Source organism: Erythrolamprus reginae, chromosome 5, assembly GCF_031021105.1.
Source record: "Erythrolamprus reginae isolate rEryReg1 chromosome 5, rEryReg1.hap1, whole genome shotgun sequence".
In the NCBI taxonomy this organism is placed as follows: Eukaryota; Metazoa; Chordata; class Lepidosauria; order Squamata; family Dipsadidae; genus Erythrolamprus; species Erythrolamprus reginae.
In genome coordinates, this window is record NC_091954.1 from 85,302,286 (window position 1) to 85,320,510 (window position 18,225).

The window sequence follows — 18,225 nt, forward strand, 5'->3', positions numbered from 1 at the left end:
TGAATCCGATCACTATTGTATCATCTGCAAACTTCAGTAGTTTAACAGATGGATTGTTTGAGATGCAGTCATTAGTGTATAGAGAAGAGAAGTGGTGAGAGTACACAGCCTTGGGGGGCACCTGTGCTAATTGTACATGTATCGGATGTGATCTTTCCTAGCTTCACCTGCTGCTTCCTGTCTGTTAGGAAGCTTGTGATCCACTTACAAGTGTGTTCAGGTATATTTATTTATTGATTGATTGATTGATTGATTGTTAGAGTTGAAAGGGACCATGAAGGCCATCGAGTTCAACCCCCTGCCCAAGCAGGAACCCTATAGTACAGTGATTTTCAACCTTTTTTGAGCCATGGCACATTTTTTACATTTACAAAATCCTGGGGCACACCACCAACCAAAATGACACAAAATGACACTCTAACACAGTACATATTATACATATAGTTAAACATTTACCTCCAGTATTGACCACGATTAGAAATCGAGACCATGGGGAGGAGTAGCAGCTTCAACTACTTGCCGTGGCCACACAATGACAAGTGCGCGGCAGCCTGAGCGGGGACCTTCCTGGGTGTGGATGAGAGACGGCTTGCTATTGGTTCATTGCTAATAGTCGGGATGAATCCTAGAAGGTGATTGGTCAGTGAGCATTCCCTGTGCCTCCACTCTTCCTGTCATTGATAGCTGGATGGATTGTGAGGGGAATGTTTATGTTCGGATGGAGGCGGCTGGCACGCAGGCTGTAATTTGGGGACACATGTTTAATTTCCCCACGGCACACCTGACCATGTCTCACTTCACACTAGTGTGCCGCGGCACACCGGTTGAAAAACACTGCTATAGTACACCAGTCAAGTGGCAGTTCAATCTTCTTTTTAAAATGTCCAGAGTGTTGGAGTTCACAACGTCCGCTGGTAGGTTGTTCCATTGGTTGATCACTCTGACAGTCAGGAAGTTCCTCCTTATCTCCATGTTGAATCTCTCCTTGGTCAGCCGTTGCTCCTCGTCCGGCCCTCTGGTGCCCTGAAGAATAAAGTGATCCCCTCCTCTCTGTGACATCCCCTCGTATACTTGTAGACTGCTATCATGCCCGCTCTGGCCCTCCTTTTCTCTAGGCTATCCATGCCCACTTCCCTCAATCTCTCTTCGTAAATCTTGGTTTCCAATCCCTTAATCATCTTGGTTGCTAGTTGATTTAGTTTGGTTCAGAGAATGTCTGGTACAATGGTATTGAATGCTGATCTACAAAGAGGACCCTAGCGTAGGTCATTGGAGATTCAAGATTATTATCAGTTTACTGGGTTATGCTTCTTGTCTGCAGTTCCCACACAAAGCATGTTTTGAGAGGAGGGATGAATACAGGGGATCCTCAACTTAGGATCACAATTGAGCCCAAAATTTATGTAATTAAGTGAAAAAATGGTTACATAAGGTTTGCCCCATTTTACAACTTTTCTCACCCCATTTTTTAAGTGAATCGCTTCAGTTCTTAAATTAGTAACACGGTTGTTAAGTGAATCTGGTTTTCCCCGTTGACTTTGCTTGTCAGAAGCAGGCCAGGGTTCTTACTTACCGCTGCTACTTGTGTGCTCCATGTGCAGCTCTGGTGACCGGTATGCATGCATACACGACCATGCGAGATTTTGCTTCTGCACAGGAACGGACGTGCATGCATCCAGAGTAGTCCAGAGAACTGTAGCAGAAGTTTTGAGTAGTTTGGAGAACTGGCAAATACCACCTGTGGCTGGCTCCAGAGTGGGGTGGGAATGGAAATTTTGCAGTATCCTTCCCCTGCAGTGGGGAGGGAATTGGGATTTTGCAGTATCCTTCCCCTGCCATGCCCACCAAGCCACGCCCACAGAACTGGTAGTAAAAAAAATGGCTTTCACCACTGACCAAGAGCAAGCACTTACCATCATTATTAGGGTTCCCTACGACTGAATTTCCATCTAACAGTCATTTATAGTTGGGTGTGACATAAATTTAATCAATTATTATTATTATTATTATCTCCAGAACTCATCAGAATCTGAGATTGCAAAGTTATCTGAGAGCCTTTAATGGTCAAATGTGATGGAACCAACCATCTGAATTACTGTTGCCACAACATTTTAATCCATACAGCATTTTTAATGAAATTGCTTGTACTGGTACTTTATCTTAGTTCAACGTAATGAGTCAAGCACCGAGTGTTATTGACCATTGTCACTATTTGAGCTTTGAGAACTACATTTCTAATTATTGCAAATTGGAATTTGAAATCAGCTTACAGAAATTCCCATCCAAGAACTTAATATGATTAAGAAAATGATTAAACACATTCCAATTAAAATTATCTACATATCAGTACATTTTATGGGGTTGATTCACACCATGGTCATTTGTTTACTTATGGTGTAAATGAGTGAATCACAATTTTCCACATAAAGTTACAATACCAAGTGGTACAAATCATAATGGTTGGATTCATGCAGTAATCAAACCAAAACCAAACTACTGTATAAGGCTTAGTGAAATGTGAATGCAACTTTTTTTTTTTTTAACTAAACCATAGTGAATTATTGTAGTCAACTCAGCTCTCATTCTAACTACATTCCCTTAGGGTCTACCCAATTGGGCTGCAGGAGTGCAATTTCCAAATCCTCGGCCACAACCACCACTCTGTAGAACTGTTGGAGATTGTAGGAATTGTGATGGTCCAATATCTTGGGGTTATCCAACTGGGGAAAGGTCTTTTATTTTATTCTTTAATTTTGTCAAGCGTGTATATGAATACAGGCAAAGTATAAACATTAATATGAATATATAATAAGTGCAAACATGGTTTTAAATATACTGCTCAAAACAAAATAAAGGGAACACTCAAATAACACATCCTGGATCTGAATGAACGAAATATTCTCATGGAATACTTTGTTCTGCACAAAGTTGAATGTGCACAACCACAATCCACGGTTGACCTCACCAAATTCCTAAGAGGTCAGTAAGGGGCGTACATAAGTGCACCCGAGTGCCTACTGTCCCCTGTCCTATTGTCTCTCCTATATTTTTATACCTATAACTTTTTCTGCTATTCTCTCATAGTTATATTTTACTCCTTTATTTTCTCCTCTATTCCCCCTTTAATACATTCTACCTGATTATATCCTCTATAACCCTCATTGTGTATTATTATGTATTGGACAAAACAAACAAACAAACAAATAAATAAATATGTGAAATCGACTGTCAATCAGTGTTGCTTCCTAAGTGGACAGTTTGATTTCACAGAAGTTTGATTTACTTGGGGTTATATTGTGTTGTTTCAGTGTTCCCTTTATTATTATTATTTTTTTCAGCAGGGTACATGCTATTTTTCGAATACAAGGGGATTTTAGGACAGGGACGGTAGGCACGCTGGTGAGTTTATGCACGCCCCTTACAGACCTCTTATAAATGGGGGGAGACCAATGGTAATCAGGGAGTCCCGCTCTCTGTAAAACTTTTAAAATCGCATTACTTTTTTGCCCAATAAATGGATCAGGCAATAACCACCCGTCAGAAACTCGTCAGACTCGTCGCCGGCTCAGAACACCCAGGCAAGTTAATTAGTTTCGTTTTCATGGGGATAATTGGCGGCTGGAATTTGATCCCTAGCAGCTTTCCTCCAGCGTCCTTTGTAACGGCGATGGTTGTGCTATAAACCCGCCTCCCACTGCCGGGAAGACGAGGAGACTGATTTCTACAGCTGTCAATCAACAGCGATACGAGGGAGGGACCGGCGACTTGCCTGCAGGTGTTCTGTAGACGGTGGCACTTTCCGAGGCTTAGTTCAGAAAGTGGATCTTCGACGAAATCTAGCTGCGAAGTGGCTGCGGCAGGCAGGTGAGTCCGGATCCTTGATGTACGACAGGTAGCACCGATTTATTTATTTTTTTAAAAAAATCATTTTACTTATAAGAAAGGCCGTTCATCCAATGGACGGCTTGTTTTTAGACAGCTTTAATCGTTTTGTAGGCTACGCCATGCTCCTTGCGTGAGTTTTACTTTAGAGTTCTTAACTCTCACACCCACAGCTTCTGTATAAATAGGCCCTTTAAGATAAGTGAACCTTTGATTGAATACAAAGCAAGCCTGCCATTCATTACTATTTCCTCCACCACAAGGTGTGTTTTCAAGAATCTCAACCTCACAACAACAGTTTACAGTGTCCTTAGTCTTAAATCTTATATGGGTGCAAAGTGCAATTGTATAAGATTTACACAGGCTAAATAGGAAAAGCATTAAATTTGGTTTTTTTTCCTTTTCAAAGGTAAAATTATAGAATGTAATTTTGAGTATAAAAACAAATTATATTTCTGATAGCAAACGTATTTCTTATGAAGGAAACTGTTCAGGATTGAAATAATGGCTATATTTTAGCACTTCCCTTGAAACAAGATGGATAAACAATCAGTTCTAAGTAAGCAAAACTCAGAAATACATAACTCCTGTAAATTGTGAAATTATTTTTAATAAGACTTTAGAATTGCTGCTGAAAATGGCAACCGTGTCTTTATTTCCAGTGAACTATAAAATATGCATACATCAGTAAATTCCAATTTATTTCTTCTTGCCTTACTTTAAAGATCACAGATGTATCAGTGGTATATGAAAGATTTGGGACAACTTTAGGCTATGAAACATCACATTAATTTTATTTTTTTTTAATGTATAACTTTAGGATCTTTCTTGCTCCTTACAATAGATAGCAATGGAGGAGAATAAAAAATTCATGTAGTAATTTAATCCTAATACATCCTAGGAACTCCAAATCCCCCTATTGTTTTCTAAATAGATTAAATATGTATCTGTTTCTAGAATTTGCAAAGATATTGTTGCAAATATTTTTGATACGTGAGTGACTCCAAATGCTGTTGAATATCAAAACAATTTGAGGTCTATATTCTAGGATAGCATTGAATTTGGTTTATATATTGAAGCTATAATTTGAACATGCATCCTTTCCATGGGAATGTAATAATCCTGTTTTATATTAACAACACAATTAATAATTTTCTTCCTCTCTGAACTCTTGAATTCAAAACTGCTTTAAGAGCAAATTTGTTCTTCATTATGATCAGAGGTTTTCAGTATCAATTACTTTTAATTCTATTGTCCTGCAATTTTTATATCACACACATACACACACAATTTAAATAAACACAATATTATATAGTTGTGTTTATATACATATGAAAAATAAGACAATAAGAAGTGCCTCCTTTAAAGACGTTTGTAACTTTTAATTTATATTTTGAAAGGAAAAGATATCTCCCACCCATCTTTATACCTTTCTTTTTCATGTTTTTATAAAATTTTATATTATGTGATGACATCACTGTGAGCTTTCAGACAGAATCTCAGTAAGCATCAATTACAAAATATAATAATACTTGTTGAAATGTGAGCTTTACAAATTAAAATAAATACTATTAAATGGCAAAATGAATAACCTAAAACAATGTAAAACATACTGATTAAAAAAGAGGACAGAATTGGACTATAAAAACTTTCATGCATAATATTCACCCCAGAAATTCTTGAATGAAGAATTAGTTCAACAGATATTTTAAAAGATAGTGGAGGAAAATTCAATATCAAGAGTGAGAACATCCTAGGGCAGTGATGGCGAACCTATGACACGCGTGTCAGCACTGACACGCGTAGCCATTTTCAGTGACACGCGGCCGCTGGAGAAACTTTCAGAGAGAATGCACCGGCGCACACGCGTGAGCCATCTTCACCGTCCGCGCCCTCCGAACGCACGCAACGCGAGCAACAACAAAAAAAAGCCGCCTCACTCTCACCACCCCCTCCCGTTTCACCTTCGTTGCCGCTTGGAGAAGCCCGCGCCTCCTTCGCCTCCCCCCCACCCAGCCCGGGAAGGAAAAAAAAAAAGCCGGCAGGGCGCAAGCGCAGGTTCTTAAAGGGTCCGCGCTGTTGACTTCCGAGCACCAAAAAAAAAAGGACGCGGACGTGCGAAGAGCGAGAATAGGAAAGTACAGCGTGGACTCGCTCGTGGGGGTAGCACCCCCTCCTCTCCCCCCTCCCTTCTCCCCCGGTAGTCTCCATTTTCTCAGCGAGCGCCTGTCATTATTCATAGCTGTCATATCCTGCTCCTTCCTCCTCCTCCTCCGTGCATTTCTGCTGTTCTTCATATAGTCAACAATCCATAGTGAGTACACCAGCCAACTACTGTATTTGTTGCTAAATAGCAAATTCTGTGCTTGGACATATTAGGAAAAAATGGAAAATAAAGCAGTGTAAGTAATATTGTAGGAAAGTGCAATGAGGCTTTATCTTGAACACTGTGTTTGGTTTTGAGTACTAAGTATTAAGTACTAAGGATCTCAGAAAACTAAAAGAAAAAAAAGGAGTGATCAACATTTTAGGATGCTCCCTTGTTCCTTGTAGTATTTTATTTTTTTAAATCTTACTGTTTGTCCTGTAGGCCATTTGGGATTTCTGAATAAAATATAGCCTGTAAATAAAAGAAATATTTTTTCTTTAACAAGAAAAAAGAAAAATAAGAGGGAATCTTGTATTTCCTTTTCTTTCCTGTTAAAAGCTGGGCCTCTACACATTTAATTTGAGTGGATGCCTTCAACCTCAATTGAAGATTTAGCCAATGAAATTCAGCAACAAAAAAGTCACTAAATCAGTGATGGTGAACCTGTGGCAGTCCAGCTGGACTGCCACAGGTTCGCCATCACTGGAAGAATTCCCCCTCCCCCTCACTTATCTTAGTTCATGGCACCCCACACAAGTTAAATAACAGCAAGACCAACAAAAGAAACCAACTGACAGATTAACAAAGAAGTCACTAAGCAGGTAAGTTAAATAATTATACATATTTGTTATTTAAACTATAAATATCACAAAATTATGTTTTTTTCTCAAGGTGACACACCACCCGAGTTATGCTCGGTTTTTTGGCGAATTTTGACACACCAAGCTCAAAAGGTTGCCCATCACTGTCCTAGGGAATAGATGAAGGGTGAGGCATCATATGAAGGGATGGTTTGTCAAGTTTAGTGGGCATCTAAATAAACTTTAAAAATAGATATAAATGCCTATATTAATCCAGAAGATTTGAAAGGTTAATGTACAATTTGAATCAGAAAGCTTTCTTTTGAGATTAATTAGAGAAAACTAGAAAGAAGTCATAGAACTTTGTTTTTATACATGATAATCACAGCAAAACAATTATATGGCCTAAAACAGAAATGCTTAACACTACCCATAATGGAAGAGTAGCTGGTAAAGAGATGGAAAAATGAAAAGATGGCTAAAATAACCTCTTTGATTAGAGGGGGAAAAAGCTATGTTCAAGTTTGATTGGAAATAGACTTTTTTCCATGAAATAGGAAAAAATACACTGATAATTTGTGAGTATGATTCGGAAAAAATGGTTAATGACTTATTTTTAATCATAAAGTGTAAATGTAATTATATTTTTGCTGAAGAGGGAACCAGAAGCTTTTTTTTATATTCATTTTTTCTTTTTGCACTTTTTCTTTTGTTTCTTTTGCTTTTTATTAGTCTGTCTTTTTGAAAAACTTTAAGTAAAATATGTATTTTAAAGTGATGATAGGAACTTCAGATTTTTATACACTGCTCAAAAAAATAAAGGGAACACTCAAGTAACACATCCTAGATCTGAATGAATGAAATATTCTCATTGAATACTTTGTTTTGTACAAAGTTGAATGTGCTGACAACAAAATGAAATTGATTGTCAATCAGTGTTGCTTCCTAAGTGGACAGTTTGATTTCACAGACGTTTGATTTACTTTGAGTTATATTCTGTTGTTTAAGTGTTCCCTTTAGTTTTTTGAGCAGTATAGCTTCAAAGCTAGATGGCCATGTATCAGAACCCACCTGGCTTTAGTAATTATACAGGTCTGCAAAAGGACAGGAAATCTATTCAGTACCCTCTTCCCAAATTGTAGAGGTCCAGCATATAAGAAGCACATCTTAAGTCTTAGCTTTTTTTTCTAATAATGTTACCTGTCAGTCAAATGTTTCAGGCAATAAACTTAGGAAAACAAAGGCCAAAGCACGAGAGGGCTTCTGAACTTGAATTCAATAATGCAGTATTATTTAATTCAGTGATATGGGCCAGAAGCAAGCAGAAAAAAACTCGTAAAAAGTGAAAGTGTAGTAAATGTGTCTTTGTGATGATATGTCTGCCATGGGGGTACTGTAACATTCTAAATAATCAGTGTTATCACTTGCATTAGAATCCATTCATGGTAATGTAAGTGGCCTCCTAAATAATAAGTTAGGCCACTGACCTTTGGACACACTGCTTTTTCTTATCTGCTTAGTACAAACTTTAATCCCGATTCCTTTGGACCTTGCAAAAATGAAATAAAATTACTTGTCTTTAACGTCCGACAATTTCTTTGTTTTGACACTGGGACTGATTTTTGTAGCAGCAATTTTTAGATGCTAAATATATTTAATAAAGTTCCCCAAAAATAATATGCAATAATTTACACAACCAGTGTAAAGATGTATCTATCTACTTCTGCATAAAAACTCTGTTTGGAGTTTTCTCATTAAGAGTGTAGAATGATGGAGAGAAAAACAAAGCTGAGCAAAGGCTTGCCTGATTTTTGGATTATATCTCTCTGTCCCTTTTTCACCTCTTTGTTCAATTAACCTTCTGGAAAGACTTTGTAAGGGCTGAAAGGAGTGAAGTAGTCAGGAAATATTTTGTAAGTTAATTGATTATTATAAAACCCAAAATTATTATAAAATCTTGACTTTTAACATTTAGTAAAGGAATCTTCTCTGAAATGAGCTTTGAATGTTTTCACATAAATTACTAAGAATAAAAGAATTCAGTACAGAAATTGAAATTCAAGCATTCACAAATAATGACTGTTTAGACACAGCCTGTGAAGAAGAGCCCATCATCTGTCAAATTATTGGCTCCAGGTCAAACTGCTATTGTAATTATAACAGTTTTACAACAGTTATAAAAAAATCAATTGACATGAGGGGGGAAAAATGCTTTGACCTTCTATTTGACACCCTTTAAGATATTTGAAGAATGCTATCATATTCCAGCCCAGTCATCTTTTTGTAAGGCTAAATATAAACACTCTTCCTATATCTCTTATTTATTTATTTATTTATTTATTTTGTCCAATACATAATAATACACAATGAAGGTTGTAGTGGATATACTCGAAGTGAAATATATCAAGGAGAGAATAGAGGAAAAAATATAAGAATAAAATATATAAATGAGAGCATAGAAGAAAAGATATAGGGGTAGAAGAGAGGAGATATGAGATACAGGAGAGACAATAGGACAGGGAATGGGAGCCACACTACTGGGCTTATGCACGCCCCTTACTGACTTCTTAGGAATCTGGAGAGGTCAACCGTGGATAGTCTAAGGGTAAAATGTTGGGGGTTAGGGGATGACACTACGGAGTCCAGTAATGAGTTCCACGCTTCGACAACTCGATTACTAAAGTCATATTTTTTACAGTCAAGTTTGGAGCAGTTAATATTAAGCTTGAATCTGTTGTGTGCTCTTGTGTTGTTGTTGTTGAAGTTGAAGTACTCATTGACAGGCAGGACATTGCAGCATATGATCTTGTGGGCAATACTTGGATCATTTTTAAAGCGACGTAGTTCTAAGATTTCTAGATCCAGGATTGTAAGTCTAGTTTCGTAGGGTATTCTGTTTTGAGTGGAGGAGTGAAGGGCTCTTCTGGTGAAGTATCTTTGGACATTTTTGAGGGTGTTAATGTCCGAGATGCAGTATGGGTTACAAACAGATGAGCTGTATTCGAGGATGGGTCTGACAAAGGTTTTGTAAGCTCTGCTAAGTAGTGTGAGATTGTCAGAGCAGAAGCTACGTAGGATCAGGTTAACAACTCTTGAAGCCTTCTTGGCGATGTTGTTGCAGTGGGCTTTGGTACTTAGGTCTTTTGTTATTAGTACTCTGAGGTCTTTAACCAAGTGGGGGTTATCTGTGATTATTTGATTATTCAGTTTGTATTTGTAGTTTAGATTCTTGTTGCTGATGTGTAGCATTTGCTGGTTGAGATTTGGAGTTGCCATGTGTTAGACCAATCGGAAGCAGAATCTAGGTCTTTTTGGAGAATAGCTGTGTTGTCGGTGGTGTTACATCATCTGCAAAGAGAACACAGTTGCTTGTGATGTGATTGCAAAGGTCATTGATGTAGAGAATGAAGAGTGTTGGTCCCAGTAGGCTGCCACTTTTAACGGGCAGGATGGATATGGTGCTTCCTATTTTGACCACTTGTTGTCCGTTTGACAGGAATGCTGTAATCCAGCTGTGGAGGGATCCTGAGATACCATAGGATTTGAGTTTTAGGAGTAGTTCGTTGTGGACCATTGAATCAAAGGCTTTGCAGAAGTCGATATAAATTACATCTGTGGACTTTCCTTGATCTAGATGGGTAGTCCATATGTTTTTGCAATGAAGGAGTTGCAGGTTGCAGGATAATTTTCTGGATCCAAATTGTTTGTTAGAGAGTAGGTTATTAGTTTCTAGATGGAGAGTAATTGATTGATTTATAATTGATTCCATGACTTTGCATGAGACGCAGCATAGTGATAAGGGTCTGTAGTTATCAACGAGACAGGGGTCTCCTTTTTTGAAGATAGGGATGACCAATGCTTTTGACCATAACTTGGGAAGCATGCTGGTCCTGAAGGATTTTTGGAAGATTATGCTTAGTGGTTCGGCTATAGCAGAACCAGCATTTTGTTCTCTTAATTGAGCAGTTGGTATACACATTCGTTTCCTTTTGTTTTGAACATATTTAAAGCAGTTCCTTCTATTATGATCAGCATTCTTCCTTAACCTTAATTCACACTCAACTTTCCTTTTGTGAATGCCACTATCATCATTTGACGCTACCTGTATGGGCTTCTCTTTTCATTTCTATATATGATTCCCTCCCTGAATATTTACTTGTTTCAGACATTTTTGGGCACCTACTTTTGCCTCCAAGTTCTTTTATCATAAAAATAGTTCATTTTTAAAAGTTTCTGAATTACATTATTTGTTACTTTGTTCAAGAATTAACTTACCTGAATAGTTTTGATCCATAAAAACCTTTACTCTAGGACTTCATTGGAAGTCTTTTACAACAAAAAAAAGTATTCACCATGAAAATTATTTTCTGTGGTCTTTGCTTATTTTATAGCTGTTATGTCATTACTCTTAAACACAATCAACTTCATTTAATATTTAATATGAATTCAATTTGATTATAATCTAAATATAATTTGGAATATAAACTTATGGTTTCCTTTAGGCTATCCTAGGAGCTAAAGATACTAAAATGTTTTCCAAGTATGTATTATATTATAAACTGTATTTAAAATAATAAAATTGTAATGTCCTGCAATAAATAAATAAATAAATCTGATTTATCTGGATGATTCAATTTTCAAAAAGATTGAGCATTCAGGTACATACAACTCAGTGTCGTGGTTTATGTGTAGTTTTAATCTTGGCCATTTTTATTATTCTCAAGTTTAGTTTTAGATCACATAATTCCAAAGTTATTCTTTTCCCAGAAAATCCTAAATCTGAGAGAAAAGAACTACAGATTCTTTTTAAAAAAACTATCAGCATGGTTTCATACATATTTATTCATAAGTAAGTGCTATATTATTCAAAGGAAGTTACTTTTGGCATGTACAGTATAGATATATTGAAATATAGCATAAGAACATCTGTCTCTTGAGAACAAGCTCTGTTGCTGATCTCATATCTTATGCTATTTTGTAATGGCATAGCAAGTGATCCCAGTCCATTTAGTATGATATGAACCAGGTCAATACAAACGGTTCTCCTACAGGGATGAAGGAAAAAGGCTCAGGACCAAACCATGAAATTTGGGATATAAATTGCTTTCCTTCAGGAAGCAAAGGGTTATGTATTCTAGTTAGCAAAGTTGTTCTGATATAAAATTGTTCTGATATCCTTAAGGCAAAGGATAGTTCTTGATACCTCTATTTTATCTATAGAAGTACAGTGTTCCCTCGCTTTTCGCGGGGGATGTGTTCTGAGACCGCCCGCGAAAGTCGCATTTCCGCAAAGTAGAGATGCGGAAGTAAATACACTATTTTTGGCTATGAACAGTATCACAAGCCTTCCCTTAACACTTTAAACCCCTAAATTGCAATTTTCCATTCCCTTAGCAACCATTCAGATTATTACTCACCATGTTTATTTATTAAAGTTTATTTAAAAAAATATTTATTAAAGGCAGACGAAAGTTTGGCGATGACATATGACATCATCAGGTGGGAAAAACCATGGTATAGGGAAAAAACCCTCGAAGTATTTTTTAATTAATATTTTTGAAAAACCGTGGTATAGACTTTTCACGAAGTTCGAACCCGCAAAAATCGAGGGAACGCTGTATTTCAGTCTGCTAGTTGAATCATATTTAATACTGTCATTCAATGAGGAGCTTCCTTATGCCCTGAAAGAAGTAGCTGTAGAGAAGGGTTCGCTCAGGAGTTGCTATTGTATCTCTTACCTATCTGCTCATGTGTCCCAACAGCTACCTTGCAGCTCCTAATAGAGAAATCACTCTTAAAGTCATATGCCACTGGAATGATACCTCAATCTACTATGGCTCAGACTACTTATCTACTTATTACATGTAAATTAGTATAAGTTTTGTCTAAGTTGAGTTCTGGATATGACAATGTATTTTTTTTAAAATAGCTAGAATAACAAGATGGGTTTTTTAGTTAGCCAGAACGCTTCAGCAATTTTTGTTCTGAACAGAGTTTGAGAACTGGAGTTCATCTTTGTGTATAATATAGCACAAATAAAAACTATAAGGTTGGTGAGAGATGGGGACAGCACATTTGGGAAGGTTTTAGATCTCTAACATTGGTATAATTATAGGAACTTGCTGACTAATTAAATCCTTTTAAATGTTTCAATCCAAAATCTGGCTCACTGCCATTCAGTTCATATTCTTAGTTAGGCCCAGTGTGTAATTTATATGCATAAGACAACCTATTTCTGGATTTCCTTTACACGCTCTTCTCTGTCATTAGTAATCCTTTCTCTTTATCCTAAGTGACTTTACCAGAGTTCCTAGCATTTTGCTGCCAAATGCATTCTTCATCAGAATCATGTGGTTTAGAAGTGTAAGCCTGTAATTTTCCTAATAGCTTTCATTTACAAGCATGCTGGTAGCTTCAGGCTCTGTTAAGAATCACAGATGTTCTTTTCTCCTCCCCCTGTGTATCTATTACTTTTTCTTCCCCACGATGATCTCTCTATGCATTTGCTGTGGCAGATTTTGATCACAGCCATTCAATGCGTCTACTGTCTTTCTCTCCCAAAGTAGGTCAAGAGAGAAAAAGAAACATGAGGTCCCACATTCCCAAGAGTGCTGGGTGTACAGTTTCTGCTGTTCTCTTTGTCTCTTTTAAGCTAGCAAGGGGAATAGCACATCCTTTTGGGAAGAGGGCAGCTCCCACTTTACAACAAAATGTGTAACATTTAGTCATCGCAAAACTGTTGAACGTGGCATTCCTCAAAATGTTTTAGCTGTAAATGGTTAGGAATGGGTGCCTGATTGCTAGAAACTGCAGAGGTTTTCCTTGGAAATGTAGAATGAGTCTTTCTCTTAAAACCATTTACAGTGTTCCCTCAATTTCCGTGGGGGATGCGTTCCAAAACTGCCCGCGAAAGTTAAATTTCCGCAAAGTAGAGATGCGGAAATAAATGCACTATTTCTGGCTATGAACAATATCACAAGCCTTCCATTAACACTTTAAACCCCTAAATTGCAATTTCCCATTCCCTTAGCAACCATTTACTCACCATGTTTATTTATTAAAGTTTATTTAAAAAATATTTATTAAAGGTGGATGAAAGTTTGGCGATGACATATGATGTCATCGGGCGGAAAAAACCGTGGTATAGGGGGGAAAAACCACAAAGTATTTTTTAATTAATATTTTTGAAAAACTGTGGTATAGACTTTTCGCGAAGTTCGAACCCCCGAAAATCGAGGGAACACTGTATAATGACTTTAAAAATAATAACAGAAACTCCTGAATTCCCAAATATAATATAATGCCATTTTTTCGGCCATGATTTACAAGTCCCATCCTTAGTATTATCTTTGACCTTTGAATCAAAGTGAATGTCTGAATTAAAGTAGGTAGTGTGCGCTTTTGTCATCCATCCAGAAGAGACTGACATGACGTTGCTATGAGTAACATGTTTGTTCTGTAACATTGTAGGTATTGTCATAAATTAAGTGTGGTTAAAGTGTATTTGTTCATTGCCTTACTTGGCTTTGCAATTCAACTATGTTTGCTAATCTTAGAGCATGGGAAAGTCCTCTAAGATTAAAGCAGTCTAGAACTCTTATGAATAATTCTGAGTCTCTCCTATTGTTCATCTTTTGGAATGGTTGAAGAAATACCCAAAATGATATTCTTTAAACAGGAATTCTGAACTCAAAAACAGAAAATAGAAAAAGAGAGAAAACCTTAATTTTTTTTAAAAAGTGCCTGCCAGATTGTAGCAGTATAGTAACATATTCAGTGTATTTTGAAATACCGTATTTTTTAGAGTATAAGATGCACCTTCCCTCCCCCCAAAAAGAGGGTAGAAATGCCAGTGTGTCTTATACACTGACTATAGCCATTTTTGGCCTCCCATAGCCCTGCCCCTTCCTTCATCTCCTGAGGGCTGGGTGAAGACAAAAATGCTGTTTTTGTGAAAAATGGCCCTGTTTTTTGCAAAAATGGGGTGTGCATGATGTTTGGGAGGCCTGCAGCATGCTCCTGGGGGTAGGCAAAAACACCCATTTGCAAAAAAAATGGGCCATTTTTTTAAAATGGCATTTTTTGCTTCCCCCCAGCGTCCAGGAGCTACCTGCCCGCCTCCCAAATCCTCTGCCCACCCCATTTTTATAAAAAACAGGTGAAAAATTGGTTGTTTTTTGCAAAAAAAAAAGGGGGGAGTGCACAGAGGGTTTGGGAGACCTGCAAAGTGCTCCTGGTAGTTGGGGGAAAGCAAAAACTATCCCTTTTTTTGCAGAAAAAACAGGGCGCCCAGAGGATTTGCAAGTCTTACAGGGAGCTCCTGGGACGGGGAGAACAATTTTTTTTCTTACTTATCTTTTTGAAATCTTGATGCATCTTATACACCAGTGTGTGTTATAGTCCGAAAGATATTGTAACTAAGTCCTCATTGCATATATTCCATAGGAACACTGTGTCAGGATCTGAAATGTTATTGGTCTAAAACAATTGTTCATGGAGCAATTAGTGACAATTCTTACAGAACAGTGTGAAAGATTGGTCATCAATTAGAATGGATATAGTTGTAGTTGTTGCAGCTAGGAGTTGCACAATTCAATACTGCATTTAAAAAGGCAATTACTTTTGTACACGGGAACATTGCATGTTGGTTTATTTTATATATGATATAAATTTAAAAAGCAATGAATGTTGCTATTGCTATTTAATATTATATATCAAAATGATATAACTTTATTATGCAAAAATTCAGAAAAGCCTAAAAGGGTACAATACTTTTTAACAGAACTCTGTTATGTATGTAAGAATTATAAGTTCATGTTTGATTTATAATTGTCTAACCAAGTTAAAAGTCAGTATCACTATTTGAAAGCTAGTATTTAAAAGTTTCAATTCCATTTTAATTTATTCTTGGCTTTTGACAATGAGCTTCATATGGATTTAATGCTACTTTGGAGATGCATAACTCGAGGGTACTGTACTGTGAAATTTATTAATCCCTTGTCAGACAGACATGAACAATGTTATGTTGAATTAACTTCAGGAGTAACCCGTTCTTTGGTTTATATTTATAATATAAATAAGCCTTCAAATTATCACTAATCTCCATCATTTGAGGGTACAAAATTTGCTTGCTAATACAGAGTATTTGCACATTTGTATTAATTACAATTTTATTAGCTTCTGGAGATTCATTGTAGTAGCCAATTAGCCTTCACTTATTGCAAGACTAAAGGGTGTTGATGATTAAAAGTTTCTAGCTCACTATGAAATGAAATGTTAACTTTTACTAATGGAGTAAAATCTGGCAAAAATCATAGACAAAGTTGAATCATTATTTGAATTTTGTCGATATGTTGGAGAAAAACATTATTCTTGGTATATTATTTTTGTATGGGCAGGGAATTAAATTAAATAGAATGAATAGTTTTTACTCCAACTTTTTTTTCAGCACTCAAGGCAGCCTACAACTAACGTAGCAACTAAAATCAAGGAAAAATTGTAAATATTTTTTTTCTGTGTACATCATAGAAGTTTAAACTGACTGTTCTTCAAAAGAAGTGAAAAAAGCATATTATGCAGTTTTGTAATCAACACTGATTAAGGAATCATTTGCTATTGAAATCTATGAATCAAGAGCTTTTCTATACACAATGAAACAAATTTAAAAAATTAAATCCTGATAATGTTTGATGCTATGTTCATAATCATAACTATGTTATGTGATCACTTTTCCTTTCATGCAAGCACATTATAACCTGTTTAGTTTTGACCTAGGCTTAATTCAAAAGAGGGATAAAAAGGTAGTAGGAAATTGCCTGTGGTTGAAAAATGAACCAATATTAAACACTGTTCAGCAGTTGTGAAAATGAATAAGATAATAAAACTACAATTTGGGTGACATGACAACTAATACTGTAGCTGAAATAATTCAACTTTCAATTTAAACAGTGTTTTTCTTTTAAAGTTTCTCCAGAATATTACTATTCATTAATATTTTTATTTTCATATATTTCACTTTTAATGCCAATTATGTTGCTTCTAGGATGTTATTGCTTTAATAGCTAAATTAATAATGCAGGTAACTGGTAAATCATAGCAGAATCGGAAGCCACACCAAATTTTTATGTGTATCTGATATTGCATAAATCCTCACTAGAAAATTGGATAGTAACAATCAGTCCAAATAAGGACTGGGTATTTCAAGTAATAAAATTTATTAGTTATCATAACTAGTGATCCTATCTAAGATTTAATCATATCTGATGCTACTTTTCAAAATCAATCAAAGTCATTAAGTGTAGATAAAGGAAGCACGCACACACTGCTTTTATCATTTTAGCAATAGCAATAGTACTTACATACCAACAGCACAATGATCAAACCAAAGGTCAGTTTTTTCCCTTGGGTCATTTTTTGTACGCAAGGCCAAAAATCAGCTGGCCAGCACACACATGCGCGCTGGAGCTGACATAGGGCAATGCCTCATGTGCCCTGCAATATGGCTCCACGTGGCACCCATGGCATGTATACCATACGTTCACCATCACTGGTTTATTGCATTAAAACCAATAAAGAAATTTAGGGTGCCTTAACAATTTGATTGTGGCATATGATTTTATAGGGCAGTCTATGTCGATACATGCTATGTGGACTTAGAAGCACAGATAATTGGATAGTTTGGTTATATGTGGAATTCTAATTAATTAGGTTAAAGATCAATAAAATTTAAAAAGTTGGATTTTGAAAGTGACTGGATAATCAGATTTACAAGATTTAAGTAAAAACAAATGTAGCCATTATATCTATATGGAGTGTTTTTTTTAATCTGTATTTTAGTTTCATGAAGCCGTCACCCAGGAGTGCAGAAAAATATCTTGCATTTTTAAAATGAAATGGGAGCAAATGAGTTTTATTAACTATAGGTAAAAGGAGTGTGTGTATTTTAATCTTGCATTTAAGTAAGATAAAATTAGTAGTACAGTATTTATATTTAGAAATAAGTAAATATTCTACCTATGTTTTATTTGACTTATGGTACAGTATTTCCTCTGTTCGTATGACATACTTAACTAGGTCACGAGGAGGGAAGTGTGATACATAGACTCTAAAACCTAGCCAATTAATCCAGAGGAAGTTAGATATACGTAATCCCAAACACACCCGATAATCCGTATTATTTGCTGTAACAAGGAACGAGGTAATGAATTGACTGGGGGAAGGGATTGCTCGTCCATTTGTAAAATGCAAACAGGGCCATTAATTCCAATTTATAAGTCATGTCATTTTTTTCCAGTAAAGAATGTGATGCTTACAATACATGTCTGTGACCATTGATAAATTCTATTTTGCCTATGACACAGTGGGTGTGATGAAAATTTCAGTCATCTTGTACTC

The 18,225-nt window shown here is 36.3% G+C and overlaps 1 protein-coding gene across 2 annotated transcripts in view; it reads left to right on the forward strand.

Annotated features, from left to right (window-relative positions):
• PLS1 (plastin 1) overlaps positions 1 to 18,225 on the forward strand; it is a 58,469-nt gene that overhangs the window by 1,453 nt on the left and 38,791 nt on the right. Inside the window, exons 2-3 of one of the 2 annotated variants that reach the window (XM_070753359.1) lie at positions 3,339 to 3,399; positions 3,524 to 3,864. The exons of the other annotated variant lie outside the window; for it this stretch is intronic. The gene's annotated coding sequence lies outside the window, so the exon portion shown is untranslated. The remainder of the gene's footprint in view (positions 1 to 3,338; positions 3,400 to 3,523; positions 3,865 to 18,225) is intronic. 2 annotated transcript variants of the gene reach the window in all.